This window comes from Lemur catta, chromosome 12 (genome assembly GCF_020740605.2).
Source record: "Lemur catta isolate mLemCat1 chromosome 12, mLemCat1.pri, whole genome shotgun sequence".
In the NCBI taxonomy this organism is placed as follows: domain Eukaryota; kingdom Metazoa; phylum Chordata; class Mammalia; order Primates; family Lemuridae; genus Lemur; species Lemur catta.
In genome coordinates this window covers 63510058-63517821 of record NC_059139.1, presented here as the reverse complement: position 1 = coordinate 63517821, position 7764 = coordinate 63510058, and the positions used below count along the sequence as shown (strand labels likewise).

The 7764-nt window shown below is 35.3% G+C and overlaps 1 protein-coding gene across 1 annotated transcript in view; it reads left to right on the top strand.

The window, feature by feature from the left end:
• Positions 1 to 670: 670 nt before the first annotated feature.
• KIAA0825 (KIAA0825 ortholog) overlaps positions 671 to 7764 on the top strand; it is a 353138-nt gene continuing 346044 nt past the window's right edge. The window contains exon 1 of the mRNA XM_045566564.1: positions 671 to 680. The gene's annotated coding sequence lies outside the window, so the exon portion shown is untranslated. The remainder of the gene's footprint in view (positions 681 to 7764) is intronic.

Genomic DNA, 7764 nt, shown 5'->3' with positions numbered 1-7764 from the left:
CTGCACTCTACCCAGGGCAGCAGAGTGAGACTCTGTTTCAAAACAAAGAAACAAAAAAATCAGAATCCATTTGTATCAAGATCCCTGGGAATCTATTTTTAACAAGATCACCCAGAAGGGGGTAAAGATGGTTTTATTAAACAGTCTGGGGAAACTAATAACGAAACAGGAAAAAAGCAATTGGGCTGAATAGCGTGGCTTGATTTATATGGTGCAACCATGCCTTATTCTCTTTGAGCCACATTTCTTTGGGAGTGATCAATTTTTAGTGAAAATAAAAGGAATCTTTTCAATATGCATTTTCCTAGGTTCCCCTATTATCTGTGTGCCTACAATCTATGGGCCATCTTGTTAATAAGCTTTTCTTAGGTGCCCATCTTCAGAATGTCTTTATGTACTTCCATCATCTCTTCTTCATGCCTCAAGTCCATATGTCATAATTTAATGATAGTACTGTCACTACAATGTAGACAACTAATACTGTGAATGTGCCCTCCCTCCTATTGTGCCAGTGATAAAGCTTTGTCCAATTATTTTATAGGTACATTTTATAAATTTTGGAAAAAACTGCTGAAGATACTAAAGAAGGGACAGTTCTTCTGACAACTTGTGAGGAAATAATTTTCTGCCTTAGGATTAAAAGACCAGCTCATTTTTAGAGTCTTCTGAAATAAAATTAGGTAAGAAATGCTTTTCTTCATATTTTGAATAATTTGTACTCTACCTACTCAGTTGCCTTGAAGGCTTCTATAATTCTATTCCTTTGGCCTCTAAGAGAATACAGTTAGCATCTTCCTTTAGGAAGTTAGTGTGCCAGCCAGCTGTCAGCCTTATGATGTACCTGCTCTCCAATGTCAGGGGAAGCACAATTCAATTTTAAACCAAGTCTTCTGCACAACAGTGCAGCGGGGCTGCCAGCATTTCTCTTTATGTTCCTTTCTTTGAAATTCCCCATTCTATCCAAATAGCATACTTTTATTTTTAAATTCCTTGTGTGAGATGAAACCACCACTAACTGACTTTACTTGTCTTTAGTTAAAAATCAATGAATTGAATGAAATAATTCGTATTTCTGTTACTCTTTCTCATTTCTAGAAAATAAAATACCACTGCCTGTTTAACTTGTGACTTGTCTAAACATGTTGAAAGTATTGACTATAAGGCATAACACTCAGAGTCTGAAAGGGAACTGTGACAAGTTCAGTCAAAAGGGAAAAGAGGAATAATTTATAAAAGGCACTGCAGATAATGATGCCAGCCAGTTATTTTAAAATGCATCCATCTCACCTTTTAATGAATTAGATTTGTCAACAGCAAATGTTTTATGCACTACTTCTAATAAAAGTGGCATGCTAGGAATGCAGTGCTTTGAGGTTGGCTTCTTCAAAGCTTTAGAGTATCTTCAATTCAAAGATATTTTTTAAATAATAGATATTAAAAAGTATATTTAAATAATATTAAGGTTGTGACACAAACACCAAATGACAAAATTCAGGAGTTTCAAAGCAGAGGATGACATGCCATCACTATTTCACATAAATAACTGTTTTTAAATTAGGAGTATAACAGACTGATTTGGGGATTGGTGTCAGTTTAACTTTAAATTCTCTTGCTGTTTTGGTTGGTGTCACAACCTTAATGTCAACTTTTCAAATAGGTTTCTACATTTCCTTTGGTTCAGGGTTATTAAAAACTGAATATGATAAATCTAAGAGGCATAAATAGGTCACACTGAAGTGGAATTCCTTGCTTCTCTGGAGGTGAGAGACAGCTAATACCTGCCTTGTAAGTGGAAAAAAGTTAACTTAGGGATTTTCAGTAAATTTTTGTTTTTCAGGTATTTGATTCAGAAAAAGGTAAACCAAAATAACAAGACGTGATGTTGGTATAATTCTGTTCACACTCTTTTCTTCTTGTACCTTTAATCCTAACGATTTGATCTTGTTAGTGTTATCATCTCTACAGATAATAAGAATCATAAGTCCTGCTGTTGATTTTTTTTTTTCAATAAAAGCATATGTTTTATTTCACTTTAAGGATCATTATTTGATGTGGTTGAATACAGGTAAACCTTGCCTTATAAACTTCTATCTGGCAGTCCTTTATATAAGCATTTTTATGCAGGTTTTCAAAAATCACTTATTTTTTTAAGGTCAAAACTTGTCATTGAAAGTAAAATGTAAAGTAAAATCTGATGTGCTGTGCATTAAAAAATTTCTAGTACCACAACACACATCACATCGAAGGAGCAGCCAGGAACATCTTCACCCCAATATCTGGGGCAAAGGGGAGAGACGAGAATAATCTACTCGCCCAAATCCCTCCCTTTTCCTTGATTCTTATCTGTTATGATCTTACATATTACCTATGTTGAATCTAATTTTAATTTAGAAAAATAGCTACAATAGAATTTGTTCCACAATTTTTTTTATCACTTTTGTTAGAAAAATAAAAGATGAAAAGATAGGCAACTTATTTATTGACCTTTTAAGATACTCACCAACCAAAAACATTTTATAGCTCTGACTCTCATCTTCTTGATTGAACCACCAGGTTTTACCCTTTCTGGTTTTTATCAATGACTGAGTGAACATTAATCTTTCTTTTCTAATGTACTACATTCCTTCTGTGTCTTTATTTTTCAGCTGGTGTTGACTTTGATAAGTTTCTTACAGTTTTCATTTGAGAAGGTGGCTGTGAAATTTTATTTTTATTTCTGATCCTAAATTTACTTTTCCTACTCATTGGTCCCTCCCATTTGGCATCTTTATTACATCGTTGCAATTCTGACAATCATCTTTCTAAAAGCCCCAGTTCTCAGTAGCAAGAAGTAATTATGCTGCATTGTGTAGTGGTTTGAAATGAAACACTGTTGTCTTGGAAGGATTTGGTTAAATCCTCCAAGCTCATTTAAACTTAGCAATGTGCTTCCTTAAACAATTCTTTTAAATCACTATTATCATTTATACTGATACCAGTTCTGATATCTGTTTTACAGAATGAAATTTTTAAAACAGAAATGGCTTTTTCTAAATTCAGAAGACGTTATTCAAATAAATGAATTGGAACTCAGTGTGTACCCATAATATAAAAAAGTTTTCTGGCATAGAAACGAATTATGCTCTTTAAATATCATAAACCAAGCCAGCTTTATGCAAATTCATTTAGAGCAGTTTCAGATTTATGTATTTAATAAAAGCTGGGCGGTAGATCTAACTTATGTATTTAATGTCCTTCGTTGTACAGTGATGTTCTAGTGACTGCCTGGAAAAGAATGATGACATTTTATTTAGTTCCTGCTAGATCAGTCAATTCTATAAATGGCTTTCTAATGGGATGCAATATATGCTTTTAATATTTTTCAGTAATACGAAGAGATAACATTTATTGAATCCTTTCTATATGTCAGAGTCTGTCCTAAGTACTATCTATAGATTATCCCATGTAATCCTGATAACAACCCTTTAATGATCTCACTGTTTTACAGATGTGGTTGAGGTGTATGAGGTTATACAACTAGTAAGTAATGGAGCTAGGATTCAAACACAGGCAGTGTAACTTTAGAGCTCAAACTCTAAATCCTTGCTACTCAAAATGTGATCCCCAAGTCAGCACTATCACTCTCACCTGGGAACTTGTTAGAAATGCAAATCTCAAATCTACTGAAAGTCTGCATTTTTAACAGTATTCCCAGGTGACTGGTACATTACAATTTGAGAAGCACAGCTCTAAACCAGTATGTTATCTTGCCCTTATACACAGAATTAAGTATCTTTTAAAATAAATTTTCATTTTCCTACATGATACTGAATTCCCATTTTTATGCTAATTTGGGGATTCCTGTCATATTTCAAGTACTTTATAATAAGATCTAGTATCATAACTAAACATGAGCAGGGATGCAAGACAGACCCAAGGTATCTTGAAAAAAAAAATCTTAACACATAAACAGCAAGTATTTCTCTGTACAGAGGCAGTAATTGTTCCAACATCTAAGACTTTCTTAGCATCACAGTGTAGCAGACTGTCTCTGAGTATAGACTCTGGATACAGGCTGCCTGGGTTTGAATCTCACCTCCAATTTCTAGCTGTGGGATCTCAGGAAAGTTACATAACTCTGTACCTCAGCTTCGTCATCTAGGAAATGAGGTCTAAAGCCATACTCTACAGGATTGTTATAAGGATTAAATGAGTTAATGCATGTAGAGGATTTAGAACAAGGCCTCCTATGAGGTATGTAAATAAATGTCAGCTACTGTTGTTCTTAGCTATGATTCCCATCTTTGAATAGAGTAGATTTACACTTAATGCTTCATGGTTTGCTATTGGTAATAAGTTGACAAGTACTTTTTGGTAGCAGAACTTACCAAAGGGATATCTTTGCTATTAGAGTCCAAATCACAAACTTCAGTTTTTGTGTTTTCTGAAAACCCTCTCCTCATTTTCTGCTTGTGAGTTCTGCTAAATACCACCTGATTATGATATTTAACCAGTTAAGTCCAATGTAGTTAGTTCAAAATAAAAATGAAATGTGTTAACTGTGTGTTGTAATTTTAAATGTATGTACTTCTGTAGCGGATAAAAATAATAACGATGTGAGTCCATTTGGCCAAAGTCTGTAAGTAATACAGAAAAATTACATAGATAAAGAATATTTGTTTAAAGGCTAAATGCTCTGGAAGCTGGTTTGTTTCCTCCTGGGTGAACATAATTCTGAAATAATCATGAGAGTCTTTAGGGAAATAATGGTTTGGTGTACAACTCTTCACCTAACAACATTTCAAAAATACAATTAATACGTGAAGTAAGATTGTATGTCCTTGGAAAGAAAGGTGATTTGTAAAAGGCATTAAGATAAAAATGCTTGGTGAAAAGAATGCTCTAGGAGACTTTTAAGTGGCCAAGTCTAGGACCCACATCAGAGAGTTTAATTCACCAAGTCTAGGATGGGCCCCAGGTATCTGAATTTTTAACAATGTCTCTGGTACTTCAGCTGAACTTGGGTTTGACTACACTTTGAGAAACACTGAAGTATAGACAAAGACGTATTGAAATAGTTTGTTGACTACCCATTTCATTTTGCAACATTGTCCTCTTTCATACTATTTTTGTCCAGTTTACCACCCCACTCTTTATCTTCTCTGGCTCTTTTCCTACCCTCTGTTGTTAGTAGGCCCCAAACCAATCCTACATTTTCTGTTTTGCTCTTTTTTACCCTTTCTGAAAGAACATCTCTTCTGGATTTATCAGTCATATCTTTACAGATGGTTCTTTAAAATGATCATGAAGGTCTCTTTTTAATCTAAAAATCTCTAAGCCAAACTACAGGTGCTGAAATTACTTTACAAGCTGTGGACAGCATTAAAAAGAAAAAAAAAGGAAAAAGAATAAAATAGAGTAGAGCAGAAAATATAAGAACAGATATTAATGGTAAGTAATGTTTTGTGAAGCTTTTGTGTAAGATATGTGTGTACACTCATATACATTAGATTGCTATGCTTTTTTAAACCAGTGGTTCATAGTCCAAAAAAGTTATCTTTCTTTAGAATAGTTTTTTGTTTTAATTATAATTAAACTCTTGATCATCTCATTTATTAGCTCTATAACTTATGTATTTATATTAAAGAAATGTTATTGGCCAACCATTATTTATAAATATAAGGTGCCATTGAGTAAACAGATTCCTCTGTGAGCAGGTGAGTCCCTTCTCTCACCAACTAATGAAGCAACAATATAAGTTAGCTTAATTTTATTAGTACATTTGTATTAGTCCATTTTCTGTTGCTTATAAAAGAATACCTGAAACTGGGTAATTTGTAAAGAAAAGGAATTTATTTCTTACTGTTCTGGAGGCTGAGCGGTACAAAGTCAAGGGGCTGCCTCTGGTGAGAGCCTTCTTGCTGGCTCTGCACCCTACAGAGTCCAGAGGCGGCACAGGGTATATCACATGGCGAGGGTGCTGAGTGTGCTTGTTCAGGTTTCTCTTCCTCTTCTTACAAAGCCGCCAGTCCAGCTCCCATGATAACCCTTTAATCCATTAACCCATTAATTTATTAGCCACTAATTCATGAATGGATTAACACATTCATGACCCAGTCACCTCTTAAAGGCCTCACCTCTCTATATGGTCAAGTTGGGGATTAAATTTCAACTTGAGTTTTGGAGGGGGCAAATAACCCAAACCACAGCAACATGATACACTGCTACAAATGCTAATTCTCTTGTACACCCTGTGTTTATTTTGTGTATGTGCGTGAGTTTTTTTCCCAGATAAAAATGATACTTTGTCATAATAGTCTGCATCGAGTGTAGGAAGAGGAATGTGGCCATGAGAAAAGGAAACAGCTTTTGGAAATGACTTTCCAGGGTATAAATAGATAACTGTGGCCACTGAATGAGGAAGACAATTATAGCTGAGTGAAAACCAGGCAGTTGTTACATTTTCAGGCATCAACATGCTTGGGCTTTAGATCCAATTCACCAGACAAACCAAACAAGGCACATGAAAATTACAAGGTCATGTTAAGAGGCAGAAAGCTTGTGGATTATGTAACTAGAAACAAGTATAAAGCCAGAACTACGGTGTGACGTTCTGAGCCATATCCTTTCTCATGCATATCTCCTGTTTGTCTTCTCCATGTCTCTTCTGGGCATTTCCATTTGTATGGCCCACTCAAAATCATTATGTCTAACACTGAATTTTGCCACGCCTTCTTATCACTATTTTCCTCCTAAGTTTTTAAAATCTATTCATATACTACCATTCTGTCATTCAGATTAAAAATTCAGAATTTTGTTTATAATAATTAAGCCCTTACTGCATAAACTTCCCTATAGACTTATCTCTCTACCCTGGCCTATCCTTAGACCTTGGCCTACGAAAAACCATGTGGGCGACCATAGTGGTCACCCACTCCTCTGCCAGTTTTGTGAAGGCTAGTATGTATATGCAGAGTGTGACATCTATGGCTGCCTTTAGCAAGACCATAAAAGCCTTTGATAACAAGTGGGCCCTGCCTGTATGATGCCCACCTCTTTATTTTAGTCACTACTGCTATAATTGGTCATTTCCCACACTGATTTTTATTGCTCAGGAAGAGCCATACCCTGGTCTTACCCTTGTCCGCGTCTAGTGATGTAATCCACAAGCTTTCTGCCTCTAAACATGACCTTATAATTTTTATATATGTCATATTTGGTTTCTCTGGTGGATTGGATCTAAAGCACAAGAATATTGATGCTTGAATATGTAACAACTGCCTGGTTTTCTCTGGGCTGCAATTGTCTGTCTCACTCCGTGGCCTCAGCTTTCAGTTCATATTCTGGAAAATTCAAAAGCTATATTTTCTTTTCTCATGGCCACATCCTCTTCCTGTTCATCATCTCCTTCATCTGGATTAATTCACTATCCTCCTAATTGATTGCCTTCTGTGTTCTCTCACCCCACACCAAACTGTCTTAACACCTTGTTTTATAGATACTTGTAAAACACTAGTCATATACTACTTTTATTAAAAAACCTTTTTTGAATCCCTGTTATGTACAAGATAAAGTCCAAACATCTTCCTTCTGGAGGAAAAAAAGCCTTAAAATATCTGGCTACAGCATACCTCTTCAATTTTATTTTTCACTATTTTCAACCATGAATTTTATGCTCTGGCTTTCCAAAACAGTTCCATTTATGCTTCAGCGATGTTCTCATCACTTTAATTACCAGAGCCCCCAGTTGGTGGTGGTCCATGAATCTGGAGCAGTTAGCTGTGA